The 23589-nt window shown below is 36.2% G+C and overlaps 3 long non-coding RNA genes across 3 annotated transcripts; all 3 read left to right on the top strand.

Annotated features, from left to right (window-relative positions):
• The first annotated feature begins 2049 nt into the window (after positions 1-2049).
• On the top strand, positions 2050-4230 carry LOC114559469 (uncharacterized). The gene is made up of 5 exons (XR_003693098.1): positions 2050-2119; positions 2616-2661; positions 3255-3286; positions 3556-3582; positions 3939-4230. It is a non-coding gene; the product is annotated as an uncharacterized LOC114559469 (long non-coding RNA).
• A 7122-nt stretch (positions 4231-11352) lies between these two features.
• Positions 11353-14018, top strand: LOC114559373 (uncharacterized). The gene is made up of 5 exons (XR_003693085.1): positions 11353-11422; positions 11917-11962; positions 12557-12588; positions 12850-12876; positions 13228-14018. It is a non-coding gene; the product is annotated as an uncharacterized LOC114559373 (long non-coding RNA).
• Positions 14019-21931: 7913 nt separating this feature from the next.
• Positions 21932-23366, top strand: LOC114559329 (uncharacterized). The gene is made up of 3 exons (XR_003693075.1): positions 21932-21965; positions 22205-22231; positions 22575-23366. It is a non-coding gene; the product is annotated as an uncharacterized LOC114559329 (long non-coding RNA).
• The last annotated feature ends 223 nt before the right edge of the window (positions 23367-23589 follow it).

Raw genomic sequence — 23589 nt, 5'->3', positions numbered from 1 at the left:
AGGAGCACTTCATAAATTGGCGTCCATAGTGGGGCAGGATATACAACCCACAGGAGCGTTTTCCATCCTCATAGCTAAACGTAACGGTTAAACATGTTGTAAACGTTCTGAAACGGTCGCAGTTGGTTATAGGTTTAGGCACAACATTTACTTGGTTAGGTTTAGGCAACACAACTACTTAGTTAAGTGAAAAAATGGAGGTTTGGGTTGCAATTTGTACATTTGTTACGTTACCTCACTTTCGTGCATACTTACATGACAAAATTATGCACGTGATGGAGACTTGACATAATTTGTTCTCTTAATTTAAAAAAAACTTGATGTTTACTATTATTTTCAAACGGTACATGGACAAGACCAGTTTTCTGCTAGAGAGTTGAAAAGGCAAGGTACATATCCCCTCTTAATAATTATTATTAATAATATTGCAAACTTTTTAGGATTGCCAATAAATGTTTATCAGATATATGGGTTTACACTTGCCACTTCTCTCTTTTTAGAAGTTTTTAACAATGTAATTCTCAAATTAATTTTCATAATATGAGACAGGCTGGCCATCTTCCAGAAGAAGAGCTTGCTATCTTTTCAAAATTAAAAAAGGAATTGTCATCAAATTAACTGGTAATTCATTTATAATGGCTCTTGACTATGTCTAATTCTTTCTTTTCCTTTCATCTACTTTCTAACTTCAACTGATCACTGCACTGCCTTGGCTCCTGATTAATACACCCACCATTACATAAAAGCATCAAGTGTATTTTTTGGCAAAATGCAAGTTGTCACTATATTGACACGTCTTTATTCCAGTGAATAATTTCCAATGAGAAACATCCTGTCTTCACTTAGAGACTATTTGTACGGAGGAGTACAGAAAAAACACACTTTAACAAACAAAATCCGTAAACGGATAATGTCCTGGCAGAAAATTACCAGTACCTTTTCCTTTAAGTTAACGGACATTTCTGTTGATCTAAAAATGGAAAATGTTGTAGATTTACAGTATAGCCTATGTACTTCCAAAAATTACGATATGGAAAAACACCAGTGAAAAGCCATTACAGAAAATTCCTTAAACAGTATATTAGGACTTTCCTAACAGTGCAGAGGTTCGTCATATGTTGCAACAGCAATAACCTGAAGCTCAAGATCAGCAAATCCACTCTTAAGTCATGGCCAAAAACATGTTTTTTGAGGTCACAGTGACATTGACCTTTGACCACCAAAAAAGTTATCAGTTCATCCATGAGTCTAAGGGCCCTATTTTAACGATCCATGCGCACGGCGTGAGGTGCATGGCGCAAGTGCGTTTAGGGAGTGTCCAAATCCACTTTTGCTAATTTGACGGCGGAAAAAAGAAGGTCTGTGCGCCGGGCGCATGGTTCAAAAGGGTTGTACTTAGTGTCTTCATTAATTCATAAGACGGATGGACGGATGGACGGATGGATGGATGGATGAATGTGCAGACAACCCGACAACATAATGCCTCCGGTCACGCTGTTGCAGACGCGGAGGTATAAAAACAAAGTTAGGCCGCTGTGTTGTGTGCTGCTGTTTTGTTGTTCTTAACCTACATACATTAGCTACATACTTTGCTTAATCTATCAATTTCAAGTTTTTGTAAGTGGTCTGACTCTAGTGCATATTAGTAATAATGACTGCAGGGTTCTCAGTCTCCCGAAAAAGAGGAACCTTCTTAACAGACAGAAATTTAAACATGGTGGTATCATGCTATATCTGCAAATACAATTGGAAATCAAAGTCACAAGGGTATGGCATGAGGTGACTCAGATTTTTGTACCATCTTACAGAGTGTAATTAGGACATTGCAACAATTCCATGCAACAATGCAGCAATTACCCATCCCTAGTTAATTGCCACATGCTGTCAGCTTACTGTAATTAAGCACAACTTACGTGTGATGTTGTTTGAAAAATATTTGTTGATTAAAGGAATTTCTATTAGCAACTGGCCAGGAACTACAGGAACTTGGAGTAATTATCTGCACCCTGTTTAACAGCTACCTCAGCTGTCTACCCAATATAAACTGCTCAGCCACACATCCATCAGACATCCAACAGACATCCATCAGACACAATACACTTCTTTCACCACTATATTTGTAAGTATACCTTATACTCTGATTTTGACAAACTACATTTATCATTTATGTGATTTCTTTGTTGTTGCTATGTATATTACTATAGCCTACCTGCTCAATCTCTAACTGGCTATACTAAACACATTTTAGGTAGGGGGAGTGAACTAGCAGGCACTGGGCAGAATGTTTCTCTTTTTATTTTGTTGTAGCTTTCTAATATCATTATTATTGTTGTTTGTGGTCCCATTAATGTATGTACATGTGATCATGTTCAGTCATAAAAAGGTTTTTTGCATGATGCAGGCAATTAATTAATCAAACTGGATTGATTATAATCATACAGTAACCAAATTCTTCAGTGCAATCACTCCTGATCTGAGCGCCATGTCCTTTCCCATCCCTTTACTTTTGATATTGTTTTAATTCATATTTTATCTAACTTCTGATCACTCATTTCTTTCGGTTTTAATTACATTTGTGTATTTCAAGTTTTGATTGTGTTCTTTAATGATTACAGGTGCTGTTTAATCACTGATTGAATCTTACCCACCATCCTGATAAAGGTAAGTGAAAATATCATTGGTGCTGTAAAATGGTATACTTTCTGTATATATGTGAATGTACAGTTGCATTTTCGTGCCAATATTATGACTACTTTAAAATTGATTTGGGTAAAGCAGATACTTAAACTATGCTGAGTAATAACTATCCTGCTATGAAACATTTCTTTTACAAAACAAATAATCTGCCAAAACCGTGTGGTAGGAAGAACTTAAGTGTTTATCTTGGACAACATGTATTGTTTAAGTTGGGTGCGGACTACATCAATTACTCCTGCCTACGTCTTAAATGCAAAAACACATCAGCTGTGTACGTAGCGTGTATGAAAATAAACGTTCCAAGAAAACCCACAAACTGTGCTATGTGCTTTATGGCACTGATAGACACACCACAGAATATGAAACTGACCTACTTTCTAAGACCATTTTGAACAGGAAAGATGTGCAGTTTTCCAACGTGAAATGCAATTTGTGTGGCAAAAGTTTTGATAATAATAATAATATTAGTTTAGGGCGAGGATTTGTTTTTGAATCATGTTCATATTTTTTCAGATGCATGTTAATACAATTCATTTTATTTCTTCTTGTCTACACAGTTGCAACATGTGCAAACTCACTCTAACTGCAGGTAAGGCCCATTGGACAAGTTATTGTAATGCATATTTTCTCACTTACCTCCAGTGGTATCTAGCCATGCAGATAGTTTTGGTTTTGTTTACCAATTTTTTTTATATCTTTGAGATTAGAGTGGCTTTTGGTTTGTGGTGCTTATGAAAATTTGCATTTAATTCAGCTCTTTACAGAAAACAGTGTCACCATTAGCATTCATTTAGGTAAACTGATCTCCTAAGCTTTGGTTTTTTTTAACCAAATAATAACCAGTCTGTCAATTTGAAGGTCTCTGTTTGATCATCGCCAGCTTGGGTAAGTTCATTACATGCTTTAAACAAAATCAATAGCACTAGCAGATAAATAAAGGTGGACAATTATGTAAACAGGGCAACTCGTTTTTCAGCCACCTGCATAATCTTCTGGTTCTTGGTAACCAAAATTCTAAACTTTACATCCTATCCTGTCATGTGGTGGTTGTTGTTAGTGGGTATTTAATTTAATGACATTCATATTAATGTAATCACCTCTTATTGACTTTATTATACAGTATATTGTGCAGATTGCAAATGTATGCTCTTTCTGTTTAGAAATCTCAGCAGGGATATTAAATTATGATCAGGGTTAAAGAACAATTAACACAATATGACTCTCTGATCTGATTCCTTCAGGTTATCCTGGCCTCACGGATACAGCTGCAGTGCTGCCAAACCCCTGTAATGGAAGGATCAGTGGGCTATACCCCAACCCTGCTGACCCACATTCTTTTTACAATTGTGGTAATGGAATAGCCTACCTCCAAAACTGCCCATCAAATCTGGTCTTTGACCCAACATGCAGCTGCTGTAACTATCCCACAACCAATCCACCACCAATCAATAAGTTCTGTAATGGAAAGAGCAATGGGCAATACACTAACCGTGCTGACCCATCTTCTTTTTACAATTGTTGGGATGGAAGAACCTACCTCAAACCTGCCCATCAAATCTGGTCTTTAACCAAAAATGCAGCTGCTGTAGCTATTCCCAAAAAAAGTGAGCCACCAAAGCATGTGGAACTTCTGTGATGGAAAGAAAGAGAATTTATGTAGTTAAAACTTGAGGACAGGAATAGTTTCTCTGTCTATAAAGTGGCAATACATATTCATATTAACACAAAGGAGACATTGTCAAAGGTGTTATATATTTTCTTCGGATTTTTCACTTCTCAGTTATATGTTGAAAATAGGGGTGTAACGCTATACACAATTGACGGTATCTCACTATATCGTATGGTTGTGTTCTCATTTGTTTATTTTTAACCACTGCATGATTGGATTTGTCTTACATTATGACACAGATGTTGCATATTTCATACATGTATATGCTGTGTGTCTAAATGTAAATACATACTACAAAAATGAATAAGTTGATAAAAATGAAATGATCAATCAATAAAATACTTTAAGATTCCCAGATACATGTTGGCACATTATTTTGGTTTTGTTGTTCTATGTTGGTTATCTTTGTATATCAGGTGTGGCAAAAAGCTGCAAAAAAAAAAAATTCAAAAAAAGTTATGAATTCAAAGACAGAGGAGCAAAATGTATTCGTCAAACATTTCTTGACTTCAGAGCCAGCTACTGTAAGATGAACTACTCTGCAATGTTCACCTGTCGTGAGACTTTGTGGACTGTTGAGTAAGGGTTTTATGTCCATTCATTTTTGTACTTGCATTGGTAGAGCACATAAGGAGCTAGTTTAACGAGACTATAACACATTATTTATTAACATATAAACATACATATATATATATATATATATATATATATATATATATATATATATATATATATATATATATATATATATATATATATATATATATATATATATATATATATATATATATATATATATATATATATATATATATATATATATATATATATATATATATATATATATATATATATATATTCAGAGCATAAGTGTATGAGAAATACAAAACTGAAAAACAGACTACCAAAATAAGACAAAACACAAAAACCATAAGACTGTTGGTGGGTTCGGAACTTCAAGGTTTCAACAGCAAAGAATCATATGACTGTTGAATTGGGTGCTGTGTTGGTATGATTAATACTACTTATTATTATACAAGTTGTGTTTCGCATAAAAAGCCCAAAACACCCTCACATATCCTGGTTAGATTGCCTGTGATCAGACAACTTCGACTCATTATTTTGCACTGCACCACACAGCGAAACATGCACTCATCAGCCCAAGCTGGCCACCAAACAAAGAAGACTGAATCAACATCTTTAAACAACTACAACAACTTCAGTAATTTCTACTTTTACATTACCTCAATGAAGGAATGTATTATTTTAGGAGCATGGTCTAGTACAAATACAAATATACAAGGTAATAATACATTTGAGGGAAACAAATAATAACATGGTACAAACTAAATAATTTGAGTAACGTACTCAATGTAGTAAAGTACTTTGTCCCTCATATGTGATGATATGATAATATGACAGATGCTCTTCACCCCATTATAAACAAAACACTTTCATTTTCAACAAACAGCAGAACTTACACTTACAGGAAAAAGGCACAAACAACTGTCTGTGTGCATCGTTCACTGCTGCTTGCTGTCATGTAACTACTGACCAATGTTTTAATGGTGCACAGTGGGGTAATTTTGACTACTGTCATTTCAAGAACAAAATCGGGATTTATAGCTGATAATTAGTATCTATCAAATATCCCTACTAAAACTTCTATTGGGACGAAAAAAAAAGTATCTATCTATCTATCTATCTATCTATCTATCTATCTATCTATCTATCTATCTATCTATCTATGCCTGGTTTGGTCTTGACCTTGATCCTCTGGAGTTGAGTTAAAGACACACCTGCACACATATGGTATCAGCTGTATCCCAGTGTGGGTCACATTATCATGTTTGAATGAAACATTTTAACATAACAGTAAGCTGGTTATTTATGATTCTTACAAAGCGGTGTGAGTAAATGAACTGTGGTGGAGCAAAATAAGTGGCAACTTTAATAACATTCAGAGTCAGGCACCAATAGAGAGAGAGTTTGCCTGTAGTCTTCTCTTCCCCCCTGCTTCTTCTTGGTGATAAAACATCCGCCATACTTTTTCAGATAGCAAATTAGTTGTATAAAACAATGGAGCAGATAAAAGTAGTTGTTCTTGTTACATACCAAAGACTTCACAATCACCGTAATTGACCAAAGCAGTCTGTTACATTGGGTAAGGTAATGTTTTTTTTACATATTCCAGCAAACTTCTAAAACTACTTTTAACAACTTTCTTTTTTACAAGTAATTTAAAAAAGGTACAATTGTGAAATACAGTCTACTAAGATATTATTGTAGCTGAACTTAGAAAAAAGTCATGGTACTTTGAATGTACAGCTTAGATTTGTTTTAATTGACACTAATATCAGAGCATGCCAAAATCATCTGTGTCTAAAAACACCTTCAGTCACCTATGCTTACATATAGGTGTGGTTCCAGTGGCCTTAAATAGATTTTACCAAACTAGTCTGCGTGCGTGCGTGTGTGTGTGTGTGTGTGTTACTCTGACTTCCTTGATGCCCATTCAATTGACTTTAATTAATTTAATTGACAAGGAAGGGAACAACAAATGGCATCTTAACTTGAAACGGAAATGCCATAAATTACACTCAGCAAAGATATGTCCTAAATCACACCCAGGTGTGGTTCCAGTGGCCTTAAATAGATTCTTACCAAACTACAGCATACTGCAAAGTCTTCCACATCAAGAAGAATGTTGCTTAAGAGTACAAGCAACTGTCATCTTTACATGCTTTCTTTTACAAGACAGATACAACGTCTGTGTGTGTGTGTGTGTGTGTGTGTGTGTGTGTGTGTGTGTGTGTGTGTGTGTGTGTGTGTGTTTGACATTGTGTGTGTGTGTGTGTGTGTGTTATTGTGACTTCCTTGATGCCCATTAAATTGACTTTAATTAATTTAATTAACAAGGCAGGAAACAACAAATGGCATCTTGACTTGAAACGGATATGCCGCATAAATTACACCGCAGCAACGATATGTCCTAAATCACACCCAGTGAGCAGAATACATTATGATTCCAGATAATGGCATATTTGTCCCCCCTGCTGCACCTTTGATCTGCTTTTCACCTGCTAAACATTCAACGCCCTTTGAGGTGTGCCAATACTCGAGGCTGGCAAGGGAAATAAAAGACAAATGAGAGAGAGATACAAGGAAGCAAAAATTGAAAAAACAATAGGCACAACGCAGTAAGGTCAGGTAAACAGTAATTAGATCGCACTTAGACATTGGATAGACATTTAAATCCGACTGCAACTGTTGATACTTTTATCCATGGAGTAGCAACATATACTCAATGTATTCACTTAATACTATTTTCTAACTCGTCACTGTGCTTCTTTGGCCCCTAAAAAATTCACCCGCCATGACAAAAGGCGTTATGTGTATTTTTTGGTTGTGACCTGTGTGTGTGTGTGTGTGTGTGTGTGTGTGTGTGTGTGCATGTTTAAAAAATTAAAATGTTCAGTAAGTGACAATTTTGTTATCTTACTATGCATTTCTCTGTGAGACAGCCTTTTGCTGATATTGTTTTGAAAGTGTTGTCAAATGATGTCCACTTGTATCTAGCTCTGGGGAGTTTACTGCAGAGAATCGCATAGCTCTGCGATTCTCTGCATTTCCCGGCCGCATCCTGCTGCGTCCTGCTGCATCCGCAGCATCCACCCATGCTCTGCAGTGCCACGTTACATCCCGCAACACCCTGCTGTGATGTTCCTATGCACAGAGTAGTCAGGATCCGGTATAGGAGACTGCACTACTCAGTATGACACGATGTGCCCTGCTATGACATGAACTTCCACGATAACTTCAAGTCACTGTGACTTCTAATGTGACTATTATCACCACTGTTCATCACGCCCCAACCGCCCGTCAGACACCGCCTACCAAGAGTCTGGGTCTGCCGAGGTTTCTAGTCTAAAAGGGAGTTTTTCTGGCCAATGTCGCAATAGCCACTGCTAATGCTTGCTCTTGAGGGAATTACTGTAATTGTAGGGGTTTTGGAATTTATAGAGTGTGGTCTAGACCTACTCTATCTGTAAAGTGTCTCGAGATAACTTTTGTTCTGATTTGATACTATAAATAAAATTGAATTGAATTGAATTAAGGGAAAAGAGGTAAAAAATACCCATTATTTAATTTTTGCTTACTACCAAAATCACACATTTTCATGGTAAAAATGCACTTGAAAGATGTTTGTGCTCTGATGAAATGGCATGTATGAAAGCTGCCTAATTAAACATTCATATTATAGTTATATAATTTCTTACTCATCAGTTTTTTTATCAGTGATGTCACACAAACAGCCAGTTACAAATAAGTTGTTTAGGGGGAACACAGGCAGGTTAAGGGCAAAAGCTAGTTAGTAGTTAGGGATATTATTAAACATTTAAAAACCTTTGCTAGCCATGTTCTTAATATACAAACAGCATGCAGTAATCCTTTCTGTCATATCAGGAAACTCACGGGTGTAAATAATAATAGTGATGATCACAGTATGCTAAGCCAGTATTTACTAGACAATAACACTGAAAGTAGGCCAGCTCTGGTATGGGGCTATAAGCAATGCTAATTACACCTGTGCACTTCCTGCTTGGACTGAAAAAACCTTTGGCTACCAAAAAAAGACTTGTTGTTTCTCCATAGACAAGATTAAATGTTTGTTGGGTAACAAGATCTGCTGGCCATAATAAGTTGGTAGTTCATTAGTTAAAGAGTTATCTAATTATATTCAGGACCCTCATATTACTCATATGTTTGGCAGATCAATGAGATTGGCATTGTTCCCAAAGATCTTACATAAACCAAGATTATCCCTTTATTTCAACAAGTCCTCCAAACCATACAACCACATATTGTGGGTCGTTTGTTCCTACAGTTCCTGCACCTCTAATACAACCCATAGGAGCACTTCATAAATTGGCGTCCATAGTGGGGCAGGATATACAACCCACAGGAGCGTTTTCCATCCTCATAGCTAAACGTAACGGTTAAACATGTTGTAAACGTTCTGAAACGGTCGCAGTTGGTTATAGGTTTAGGCACAACATTTACTTGGTTAGGTTTAGGCAACACAACTACTTAGTTAAGTGAAAAAATGGAGGTTTGGGTTGCAATTTGTACATTTGTTACGTTACCTCACTTTCGTGCATTACTTTGACAAAATTATCATTTGTGATGGAGACTTGACATAATTTGTTCTCTTAATTTAAAAAAAACTTGATGTTTACTATTATTTTCAAACGGTACATGGACAAGACCAGTTTTCTGCTAGAGAGTTGAAAAGGCAAGGTACATATCCCCTCTTAATAATTATTATTAATAATATTGCAAACTTTTTAGGATTGCCAATAAATGTTTATCAGATATATGGGTTTACACTTGCCACTTCTCTCTTTTTAGAAGTTTTTAACAATGTAATTCTCAAATTAATTTTCATAATATGAGACAGGCTGGCCATCTTCCAGAAGAAGAGCTTGCTATCTTTTCAAAATTAAAAAAGGAATTGTCATCAAATTAACTGGTAATTCATTTATAATGGCTCTTGACTATGTCTAATTCTTTCTTTTCCTTTCATCTACTTTCTAACTTCAACTGATCACTGCACTGCCTTGGCTCCTGATTAATACACCCACCATTACATAAAAGCATCAAGTGTATTTTTTGGCAAAATGCAAGTTGTCACTATATTGACACGTACGATTCCAGTGAATAATTTCCAGTGAGAAACATCCTGTCTTCACTTAGAGACTATTTGTACGGAGGAGTACAGAAAAAACACACTTTAACAAACAAAATCCGTAAAGAAACGGATAATGTCCTGGCAGAAAATTACCAGTACCTTTTCCTTTAAGTTAACGGACATTTCTGTTGATCTAAAAATGGAAAATGTTGTAGATTTACAGTATAGCCTATGTACTTCCAAAAATTACGATATGGAAAAACACCAGTGAAAAGCCATTACAGAAAATTCCTTAAACAGTATATTAGGACTTTCCTAACAGTGCAGAGGTTCGTCATATGTTGCAACAGCAATAACCTGAAGCTCAAGATCAGCAAATCCACTCTTAAGTCATGGCCAAAAACATGTTTTTTGAGGTCACAGTGACATTGACCTTTGACCACCAAAAAGTTATCAGTTCATCCATGAGTCTAAGGGCCCTATTTTAACGATCCATGCGCAGTCATGGCGTGAGGTGCATGGCGCAAGGACAGTGCGTTTAGGGAGTGTCCAAATCCACTTTTGCTAATTTGACGGAAAAAAAGGGTCTGTGCGCCGGGCGCATGGTTCAAAAGGGTTGTACTTAGTGTCTTCATTAATTCATAAGACGGATGGACGGATGGACGGATGGACGGATGGATGGATGGATGGATGGATGAATGTGCAGACAACCCGACAACATAATGCCTCCGGTCACGCTGTTGCAGACGCGGAGGTATAAAAACAAAGTTAGGCCGCTGTGTTGTGTGCTGCTGTTTTGTTGTTCTTAACCTACATACATTAGCTACATACTTTGCTTAATCTATCAATTTCAAGTTTTTGTAAGTGGTCTGACTCTAGTGCATATTAGTAATAATGACTGCAGGGTTCTCAGTCTCCCGAAAAAGAGGAACCTTCTTAACAGACAGAAATTTAAACATGGTGGTATCATGCTATATCTGCAAATACAATTGGAAATCAAAGTCACAAGGGTATGGCATGAGGTTACTCAGATTTTTGTACCATCTTACAGAGTGTAATTAGGACATTGCAACAATTCCATGCAACAATGCAGCAATTACCCATCCCTATCGTTAATTGCCACATGCTGTCAGCTTACTGTAATTAAGCACAACTTACGTGTGATGTTGTTTGAAAAATATTTGTTGATTAAAGGAATTTCTATTAGCAACTGGCCAGGAACTACAGGAACTTGGAGTAATTATCTGCACCCTGTTTAACAGCTACCTCAGCTGTCTACCCAATATAAACTGCTCAGCCACACATCCATCAGACATCCAACAGACATCCATCAGACACAATACACTTCTTTCACCACTATATTTGTAAGTATACCTTATACTCTGATTTTGACAAACTACATTTATCATTTATGTGATTTCTTTGTTGTTGCTATGTATATTACTATAGCCTACCTGCTCAATCTCTAACTGGCTATACTAAACACATTTTAGGTAGGGGAGTGAACTAGCAGGCACTGGGCAGAATGTTTCTCTTTTTATTTTGTTGTAGCTTTCTAATATCATTATTATTGTTGTTTGTGGTCCCATTAATGTATGTACATGTGATCATGTTCAGTCATAAAAAGGTTTTTGCATGATGCAGGCAATCAATTAATCAAACTGGATTGATTATAATCATACAGTAACCAAATTCTTCAGTGCAATCACTCCTGATCTGAGTGCCATGTCCTTTCCCATCCCTTTACTTTTGATATTGTTTTAATTCATATTTTATCTAACTTCTGATCACTCATTTCTTTCGGTTTTAATTACATTTGTGTATTTCAAGTTTTGATTGTGTTCTTTAATGATTACAGGTGCTGTTTAATCACTGATTGAATCTTACCCACCATCCTGATAAAGGTAAGTGAAAATATCATTGGTGCTGTAAAATGGTATACTTTCTGTATATATGTGAATGTACAGTTGCATTTTCGTGCCAATATTATGACTACTTTAAAATTGATTTGGGTAAAGCAGATACTTAAACTATGCTGAGTAATAACTATCCTGCTATGAAACATTTCTTTTACAAAACAAATAATCTGCCAAAACCGTGTTGTAGGAAGAACTTAAGTGTTTATCTTGGACAACATGTATTGTTTAACTTGGGTGTGGACTACATCAATTACTCCTGCCTACGTCTTATATGCAAAAACACATCAGCTGTGTATGTAACGTGTATGAAAATAAGCGTTCCAAGTAAACCCACAAACTGTGCTAAGTGCTTTGTGGCACTGATAGACACACCACAGAATATGAAACTGACCTACTTTCTAAGACCATTTCGAACAGGAAAGATGTGCAGTTTTCCAACGTGAATTGCAATTTGTGTGGCAATAGTTTTGATAATAATAATAATATTAGCTTAGGGCGAGGATTTGTTTTTGAATCATGTTTAGGTTTTTTTCAGATGCATGTTAATACAATTCATTTTATTTCTTCTTGTCTACAGAGTGGCAACATGTGCAAACTCACTCTAACAGCAGGTAAGGCCCATTGGACAAGTTATTGTAATGCATATTTTCTTACCTCCAGTGGTATCTATGCAGATAGTTTTTGTTTTGTTTACCAATTTATTTTATATCTTTGAGATTAGAGTGGCTTTTGGTTTGTGGTGCTTATGAAAATTTGCATTTAATTCAGCTCTTTACAGAAAACAGTGTCACCATTAGCATTCATTTAGGTAAACTGATCTCCTAAGCTTTGGGTTTTTTTAACCAAATAATAACCAGTCTGTCAATTTGAAGGTCTCTGTTTGATCATCGCCAGCTTGGGTAAGTACATTACATGCTTTAAACAAAATCAATAGCACTAGCAGATAAATAAAGGTGGACAATTATGTAAACAGGGCAACTCGTTTTTCAGCCACCTGCATAATCTTCTGGTTCTTGGTAACCAAAATTCTAAACTTTACATCCTATCCTGTCATGCGGTGGTTGTTGTTAGTGGGTATTTAATTTAATGACATTCATATTAATGTAATCACCTCTTATTGACTTTATTATATATTGTGCAGATTGCAAATGTATGCTCTTTCTGTTTAGAAATCTCAGCAGGGATATTAAATTATGATCAGGGTTAAAGAACAATTAACACAATATGACTCTCTGATCTGATTCCTTCAGGTTATCCTGGCCTCACGGATACAGCTGCAGTGCTGCCAAACCCCTGTAATGGAAGGATCAGTGGGCTATACCCCAACCCTGCTGACCCACATTCTTTTTACAATTGTGGTAATGGAATAGCCTACCTCCAAAACTGCCCATCAAATCTGGTCTTTGACCCAACATGCAGCTGCTGTAACTATCCCACAACCAATCCACCACCAATCAATAAGTTCTGTAATGGAAAGAGCAATGGGCAATACACTAACCGTGCTGACCCATCTTCTTTTTACAATTGTTGGGATGGAAGAACCTACCTCCAAACCTGCCCATCAAATCTGGTCTTTAACCAAAAATGCAGCTGCTGTAGCTATTCCCAAAAAAAGCAGTGAGCCACCAAAGCATGTGGAACTTCTGTGATGGAAAGAAAGAGAATTTATGTAGTTAAAACTTGTGGACAGGAATAGTTTCTCTGTCTATAAAGTGGCAATACATATTCATATTAACACAAAGGAGACATTGTCAAAGGTGTTATATATTTTCTTCGGATTTTTCACTTCTCAGTTATATGTTGAAAATAGGGGTGTAACGCTATACACAATTGACGGTATCTCACTATATCGTATGGTTGTGTTCTCATTTGTTTATTTTTAACCACTGCATGATTGGATTTGTCTTACATTATGACACAGATGTTGCATATTTCATACATGTATATGCTGTGTGTCTAAATGTAAATACATACTACAAAAATGAATAAGTTGATAAAAATGAAATGATCAATCAATAAAATACTTTAAGATTCCCAGATACATGTTGGCACATTATTTTGGTTTTGTTGTTCTATGTTGGTTATCTTTGTATATCAGGTGTGGCAAAAAGCTGCAAAAAAAGTGATTCAAACAAAGTTATGAATTCAAAGACAGAGGAGCAAAATGTATTCGTCAAACATTTCTTGACTTCAGAGCCAGCTACTGTAAGATGAACTACTCTGCAATGTTCACCTGTCGTGAGACTTTGTGGACTGTTGAGTAAGGGTTTTATGTCCATTCATTTTTGTACTTGCATTGGTAGAGCACATAAGGAGCTAGTTTAACGAGACTATAACACATTATTTATTAACATATAAACATACATATATATCTATATATCTATATATATAGATACATATATATATATAGATATATATATCTATTATTTATATATATATATAAATATATATATATATATATATATATATATATATATATATATATATATATATATATATATATATATATATATATATATATATATATATATATATATATTCAGAGCATAAGTGTATACAAAACTGAAAAAAAGAATACCAAAATAAGACAAAACACAAAAACCATAAGACTGTTGGTGGGTTCGGAACTTCAAGGTTTCAACAGCAAAGAATCATATGACTGTTGAATTGGGTGCTGTGTTGGTATGATTAATACTACTAATTATTATACAAGTTGTGTTTCGCATAAAAAGCCCAAAACACCCTCACATATCCTGGTTAGATTGCCTGTGATCAGACAACTTCGACTCATTATTTTGCACTGCACCACACAGCGAAACCTGCACTCATCAGCCCAAGCTGGCCACCAAACAAAGAAGACTGAATCAACATCTTTAAACAACTACAACAACTTCAGTAATTTCTACTTTTACATTACCTCAATGAAGGAATGTATTATTTTAGGAGCATGGTCTAGTACAAATACAAATATACAAGGTAATAATACATTTGAGGGAAACAAATAATAACATGGTACAAACTAAATAATTTGAGTAACATACTCAATGTAGTAAAGTACTTTGTCCCTCATATGTGATGATATGATAATATGACAGATGCTCTTCACCCCATTATAAACAAAACACTTTCATTTTCAACAAACAGCAGAACTTAAACTTAAAGGAAAAAGGCACAAACAACTTTCTGTGTGCATCGTTCACTGCTGCTTGCTGTCATGTAACTACTGACCAATGTTTTAACGGTGCACAGTGGGGTAATTTTGACTACTGTCATTTCAAGAACAAAATCGGGATTTATAGCTGATAATTAGTATCTATCAAATATCCCTACTAAAACTTCTATTGGGACGAAAAAAGTATTTATCTATCTATCTATCTATCTATCTATCTATCTATCTATCTTTCTATCTATACCCGGTTTGGTCTTGACCTTGATCCTCTGGAGTTGAGTTAAAGACACACCTGCTCACATATGGTATCAGCTGTATCCCAGTGTGGGTCACATTATCATGTTTTAATGAAACATTTTAACATAACAGTAAGCTGGTTATTTATAATTCTTACAAAGTGGTGTGAGTAAATTAACTGTGGTGGAGCAAAATAAGTGGCAGCTTTAATAACATTCAGAGTCAGGCACCAATAGAGAGAGAGTTTGCCTGTAGTCTTCTCTTCCCCCCTGCTTCTTCTTGGTGAAAAAACATCCGCCATACTTTTTTAGATAGCAAATTAGTTGTATAAAACAATGGAGCAGGTAAAAGTAGTTGTTCTTGTTACATACCATAGACTTCACAATCACCGTAATTGACCAAAACAGTCTGTTACATTGGGTAAGGTAATGTTTTTTTTACATATTCCAGCAAACTTCTAAAACTACTTTTAACAACTTTCTTTTTTACAAGTAATTTAAAAAAGGTACAATTGTGAAATACAGTCTACTAAGATATTATTGTAGCTGAACTTAGAAAAAAGTCATGGTACTTTGAATGTACAGCTTAGATTTGTTTTAATTGACACTAATATCAGAGCATGCCAAAATCATCTGTGTCTAAAAACACCTTCAGTCACCTATGCTTACATATAGGTGTGGTTCCAGTGGCCTTAAATAGATTTTACCAAACTAGTCTGCGTGCGTGCGTGTGTGTGTGTGTGTTACTCTGACTTCCTTGATGCCCATTCAATTGACTTTAATTAATTTAATTGACAAGGCAGGGAACAACAAATGGCATCTGTGATGGAAGTTTCCTATGAAGCAGCAGCGTTTAGAAATATCAATGATCAAATGAAAACGAATAACGACCGTTAGAGAATTAAACCAAAGTTTGGTCTTTGAGTATTTATTTACATTTGCAAATGGAGAAAACACAGTTTCAAAGGTACACGCAGCACAACTGAAAATGTCTTTCTAAACTAAAAATCTAAACATCACATCATCATATAGTCAAAACCTCTCTTTAGCCACCCCTCTCACTTTATCTTTTAGCATGGCCATAGTTCAAAAGAGGACATCATTAAAAGTCAAACTATCCTCACCTTCCCCTGTGTGTGTTCTTTTCATTAGCCTAAACAATAGTTAATCTCAGGAGGTGAAGCCTGTGTTCTCACTGTTGTGTGTCATCGTGTTCTCCACTTCTATCTAAGCAAAACTTAAACAAATGAGAAGGTTCAGGCTAGTAGAACTAAATAACTCTACTGGGCTATAGTTCACGGTTGCAGCTGTCCCTCTCTAGTCTTTAAGAGTCTACGAAGAAGGAACAGCTTTCTATGGAGGTTTTAAACAAGAAGAAGAAAATGGTTAAAATCATTAATCAATAATGGTTAAAACAAAATTTGCCACCACACATCTTAACTTGAATACGGAAACGGATATGCCACATAAATTACACCCCATCAAAGATATGTCCTAAATCACACCCAGTGAGCAGAATACACTATGATTCCAGATAATGGCATATTTGTCCCCCCTGCTGCACCTTTGATCTGCTTTTCACCTGCTAAACATTCAACCCCCTGTAAGGTGCACCAATACTTGAGGCTGGCAAGGGAGCTCTTTCAGCTGAGCTGCATCAGCTGAAGCAGCTCCCTTAAAGCTGCTTTAGTTTGCTCCTAACTGCTTGCTGCTCGCATCTATGCAACCCACCTCCTACCCAGCTCCACCTTGTTGTGTATAACGTGACATACGCTTCTATGTCATCGTTGCCGCTCTGTTCATAGGGGGAATATGTAATAATATGTAATAATTTAGCTCTCCCAGTCTTAAACTGTGTGTGCGGGTCCCCTATTACTGCTGCTGAACACAGCCATACCGCTGTAATTTATTTCGTAATTTATTCAATAAAATTTCTTAAAGCATTTTTATTGTCTGCGTTGTTCTTGAGTTAATGGACCTGACAGAACTGTAATAGTGCAAATATCAGGGGGTAACTTGTTCCAGAGCCTCGGGGCAGCAACTGCAAAAGCCTGATCACCCCATCGTTTATACCTTGACCTTGGGACTTCTAAAACCAGTTGATTTGAAGACCACAAGGACAATATGTCAATTCAATTCAATTCAATTCACTTTCATTTAAAGTATCAAATCATAACGAGAGTTATCTCAAGACACTTTACAGATAAACTACCACACTATATTTACAAAGAACCAACAATTTCAATAATTCCCCCATGAGCAAGCATTTAGTGCAACAGTGGCAAGGAAAAATTTCTTTTAGGCAGAAACCTTGAGTGGTGAGAAAAATGTCCCTTTATGCAGAAACCTCAGACAGACACAGGCTCTTGGTGGACGGGCGTTTGCCGGTGATGGTTGGGGGTACGATGAACAGTGGCAATTATAGTAACAATAAAGATAACAGAACTATGACTAGAAATAGTAGTTGTAGTAGCTTATGTTATCAGTATTTATCGGATATATGGGTTTAAACATGAATTTACATTCTTGCCACTTTTATAAATGTAATTCTCAAATTCATTTTCATAATTTGAGACAGGCTGGCCATCTTCCAGAAGAAGAGCTTGCTATCTTTTGAAAATTAAAAAAAGAATTGTCATCAAACTGATTGGTAATTCATATATTACTGGTTCTTGACTCTGTCTACTTCTTTCTTTTCCTTTCACCTATACAGTAGTGTAGTGCCCGTGCAAGATGTGCCTGTTTGAAACGGGCTGATTGCATGGCCTCCGGTATTGCTGCTTGCCTTTTCTCCAGAACCGCTCATCCAAACAATTCAACTCGACACTGCGCTTCCTTGGCTCTTGAGCAATACACCAACCAGTTTATTTTATATGTATCTACTCCCACTTGGTTCCATTCTTAGGAAACATGGCATTTCCTTTCACTGTTATTCGGATGACAGCCAGATCTACGTCCCCCTCAAAAAGTCAGAGTTCTACTCTGTTAACCCACTGCTACAGTGTTTACATGACATTAAAGCTTGGATGTCTTTGAATTTTCTGAATCTCAAATGATCTCAAATTTGACAGCCAGATTAAAGCTGTGGTGAAGTCTAGCTTTTTCCAGTTAAGGCAGCTGGCAAAAATCAAACCAGTCCTTCAGAGACAACACTTTGAGTCAGTAATCCATGCCTTTGTGACTTCTCGGCTGGATTACTGTAATGCACTTTACATAGGGGCTAGTGGGTCCTCCATTGCTCGTCTTCAACTAGTTCAAAATGCTGCTGCACGTCTTTTAACTGGCACAAGAAAGTATGAGCACATTTCACCTATTTTAGCTTCACTCCACTGGTTGCCCGTCCATTTCAGGATTCACTTTAAAATTCTTTCATTTGTTTTTAAAGCCTTGAATGGCCTTGCCCCACCTTACCTCTCTGAGCTGCTACACCCCTACACTCCCAGCAGATCTCTCAGGTCAGCTGACCAGCTGCTCCTGATGGTGCCTAAAGCTAGGCTCAAGCTCAGAGGGGATTGAGCATTTGCCGTTGCAGCTCCAAAACTTTGGAATGGACTCCGAAGTCGAAGAGGCCTGTCTCATGTGCAGAGGCGCACATTAGACAGGCCTCCTCTCTGTCTAATTTTAAAACTCATCTTAAAACCCACCTCTTTTCTTTGGCTTTTAACACCAGGTAGAGTGTTGATGTTATGTGCATATTTGCTTATTTAATTTTATTTTAATTTGTATTTCATTTATCTTTATATTGGGTACTTCTGTGCTTTTATTGTGTTATCTATTTATTTTGTTTTATCTTTTGTGCAGCACTTTGGAAACTTTGTGTTTGTTAAAATTGTGCTATATAAATAAAGTGGATTGGATTGGATAGTATTCTTTGGCAAAATGCAAGCTATCACTATATTGACATGTATGATTCCAGTGAATCATTTCCAGTGAGAAACATGCTGTCTTCACTTAGAGACTTTTTTTTTTACAGAGTAGTACAGAGGAGAGCTTCGTCATATGTTGCAAAGGCAATCATCTGAAGCTCAAGATCAGCAAATCCAATGAGTTTGTAATGGATAGAGGAACAAGAGGCTCCCTCTTCTGGTTGATAACCAGAAACAGAAAATGAAGAGGGTGGGATTATGCAAGAACCTTGGACCTGAATGCTTTACCCACATCTTAAGCCCGTAGCACAGACGATCTATACAATCACCACAGTTTTAAGATTAGCGTCACCAATTCAGTGTCCGACCAAAAATGAAATATGATTACAATCTCCCCTTCTGAGTTATGATGCTGGATATAGGCCAGAAACACATTTTTGTGTGTGTCACAGTGAGGTTGATTTTTAATCTTCTGGATATAAAATGTCATCACATCATAAACTTTATGATGATAAAGACACTTATTAACGTAGGAACTCTGGAGTCATGGCCATAAACATGTTTGTGAGGACACAGAGGCATTGACCCATGACAACCAAAATGTATTCAGTTCATCCATGAGTCGAAGTGGACGTTTTTGCCAAATTTGAAGTAAATCCCTCAAGGCGTTCCTGAGATATCACATTCACGAGAATGGGATGGACGGATGGACGGATGTGCAGATAACCCCAAAATATAATGCCTCCCATCACGCTGTTGCAGACGCGGAGGTATAAAAACAAAGTTAGGCCGCTGTGTTGTGTACCGCCGTTTTATTGTTCTTAACCTACATACATTAGCTACATACTTTGCTTAATCTATCAATTTCAAGTTTTTGTAAGTGGTCTGACTCTAGTGCACGTTACTTATGATGACTGGAGGGTTCTCAGTTCCCCAAAAGAAAACCTTCTTAACAGACAGAAATTTAAACATGGTGGCTTCATGCTATATCTGCAAATACACTTTGAAATCACAAAGGAAAGTCACAAGGGCATGGTATGAGGTGACTCAGATTTTTGTACCAATTAACAGAGTATAATCAGGACATTGCAACAATTCCATGCAACAATGCAGCAATTACCCCTCCCTAGTTAATAGTCACATGCTGTCAGATTACTGTAATTAAACACATCTTGCGTATGATGTCGTTTAAAAAATATTTGTTGATTATAGGAATTCTATTAGAAACTGGCCAGGAACTACAGGTGAAAATGTTGAACTTGGGCCTGGCATGAGGTGACTTAGATCTGTTGTCCTAGTTTTCATCAGCATCTAATTACTTTGGGCATTGCAACATTGGAGTATTAAACCGCAACCTATTTAACAGCTTCCTTGTCTAACCAATATAAAAAAGCTCAGCCACACATCCGTCAGACATCCAACAGACAGCCATCAAACACAATACGCTTCTTTCACCATTATATTTGTAAGTATCCCTTTTACTCTGATTTTGACAAACTACATTTATCATTTATGTGATTTCTTTGTTGTTGCTATGTATATTGCTATAGCCTACCTGCTAAATCTCTAACAGACTATACTAAACACATTTTAGGGAGTGAACTAGAAGGCACTGTGCAGAACTTTTCTCTTTTTATTTTGGTGTAGCTTTCTAATATTATTATTATTATTATTATTATTATTATTATTATTATTATTATTATTATTAGTAGTAGTAGTAGTAGTAGTAGTAGTAGTAGTATTATTATTATTATTATTATTATTTGTGGTCCCAATTAGGTACATGTGATCATCATAAAGAAGTTTTTCTGCATGAAACAGGCAATTAATTAATCTAACTTGATTGATTATAATCATACCGTAACCAACCTGTTCAGTCAAATCCCTCCTGATCCCAGCACCATATCCTTTCCCCTCCCTATACTTTTGATAATGTTTTAATTCATATTTGATCTAACTTCTGATTACTAATTTCTTTCGGTTTTAATTACATTGGTGTATTTCAAGTTTTTACTGTGTTCTTTAATGCTTACAGGTGCTGATTAATCACTGATTGAATCTTACCCACCATCCTGATAATATAAAAGGTACAGTAAGTGAAAACATCATTGGTGCTGTAAAATGGTATAATTTCTCAAGCAGCAGCTTGGGTCTGACTATGTGAATGTACAGTTGCGTTTTCGTGCCAATATTATGACTTTACTTTAAAGTTGATTTGGGTAAAGCAGATACTTAAACTATGCTGAGTAATAACTATCCTGCTATGAAACATTTCTTTTACAAAACAAATAATCTGTGTTGTAGGAAGAACTTAATTGTTAATCTTGGACAACATGTATTGTTTAAGTTGGGTGTGGACTACATCAATTACTCCTGCCTATGTCTTAAATGCAAAAACACATCAGCTGTGTATGTAGCGTGTATGAAAATAAGCGTTCCAAGTAAACCCACAAACTGCTTTGTGGCACTGATAGACACACCGCAGAATATGAAACTGACCTACTTTCTGAGACCATTTTGAACAGGAAACATGTGCAGTTTTCCAACGTGAAATGCAATTTGTGTGGCAATAGTTTTGCTAATAATATTATTAATATTAGCTTAGGGCGAGGATTTGTTTTTGAATCAGGTTTATATTTTTTCAGATGCATTTTAATACAATTTTATTTCGTCTTGTCTACACAGTGGCAACATGTGCAAACTCACTCTAACTGCAGGTAAGGCCCACTGGACAGGTTATTGTAATGAATATTTTCTCACTTACCTCCAGTGGTATCTAGCCATGCAGATAGTTTTTGTTTTGTTTACCAATTTTTTTATATCTTTGAGATTACAGTGACTTTTTGTTTGTGGTGCTTTTGAAAATTTGCATTTAATTCAGCTCTTTACAGAAAACAGTGTCACCATTACCATTCATTTAGGTAAACTGATCTCCTAAGCTTTGTTTTTTTTGTAGGTCTCTGTTTGATCATCGCCAGCTTGGGTAAGTTCATTACATGCTTTAAACAAAATCAATAGCACTAGCAGAGAAATAAAGGTGGACAATTATGTAAATTCGTTTTTCAGCCACCTGCATAATCTTCTGGTTCTTGGTAACCAAAATTCTAAACTTTACATCCTATCCTGTCATGCGGTGGTTGTTGTTAGTGGGTATTTAATTTAATGTAATTCATATTAATGTAATCACCTCTTATTGACTTTATTACATATTGTGCAGATTGCAAATGTATGCTCTTTCTGTTTAGAAATCTCAGCAGGGATATTAAATTATGATCAGGGTTAAAGAACAATTAACACAATATGACTCTCTGATCTGATTCCTTCAGGTTATCCTGGCCTCACGGATACAGCTGCAGTGCTGCCAAACCCCTGTAATGGAAGGATCAGTGGGCTATACCCCAACCCTGCTGACCCACATTCTTTTTACAATTGTGGTAATGGAATAGCCTACCTCCAAAACTGCCCATCAAATCTGGTCTTTGACCCAACATGCAGCTGCTGTAACTATCCCACAACCAATCCACCACCAATCAATAACTTCTGTAATGGAAAGAGCAATGGGCAATACACTAACCCTGCTGACCCATCTTCTTTTTACAATTGTTGGGATGGAAGAACCTACCTCCAAACCTGCCCATCAAATCTGGTCTTCAACCAAAAATGCAGCTGCTGTAGCTATTCCCAAAAAAAAGCAGTGAGCCACCAAAGCATGTGGAACTTCTGTGATGGAAAGAAAGAGAATTTATGTAGTTAAAACTTGTGGACAGGAATAGTTTCTCTGTCTATAAAGTGGCAATACATATTCATATTAACACAAAGGAGACATTGTCAAAGGTGTTATATATTTTCTTCGGATTTTTCACTTCTCAGTTATATGTTGAAAATAGGGGTTTAACGCTATACACAATTCACGGTATCTCACTATATCGTATGGGTGTGTTCTCATTTGTTTATTTTTAACCACTACATGATTGGATTTGTCTTACATTATGACACAGATGTTGCATATTTCATACATGTATATGCTGTGTGTCTAAATGTAAATACATACTACAAAAATGAATAAGTTGATAAAAATGAAATGATCAATCAATAAAATACTTTAAGATTCCCAGATACATGTTGGCACATTATTTTGGTTTTGTTGTTCTATGTTGGTTATCTTTGTATATCAGGTGTGGCAAAAAGCTGCAAAAAAAAACAAAGATGAATTGATTATGAATTCAAAGACAGAGGAGCAAAATGTATTCGTCAAACATTTCTTGACTTCAGAGCCAGCTACTGTAAGATGAACTACTCTGCAATGTTCACCTGTCGTGAGACTTTGTGGACTGTTGAGTA

This window comes from Perca flavescens, chromosome 7 (genome assembly GCF_004354835.1).
Source record: "Perca flavescens isolate YP-PL-M2 chromosome 7, PFLA_1.0, whole genome shotgun sequence".
In the NCBI taxonomy this organism is placed as follows: domain Eukaryota; kingdom Metazoa; phylum Chordata; class Actinopteri; order Perciformes; family Percidae; genus Perca; species Perca flavescens.
The sequence above is the reverse complement of the archived record's forward strand: the minus strand, read 5'-3'. Positions and strand labels throughout refer to the sequence as shown.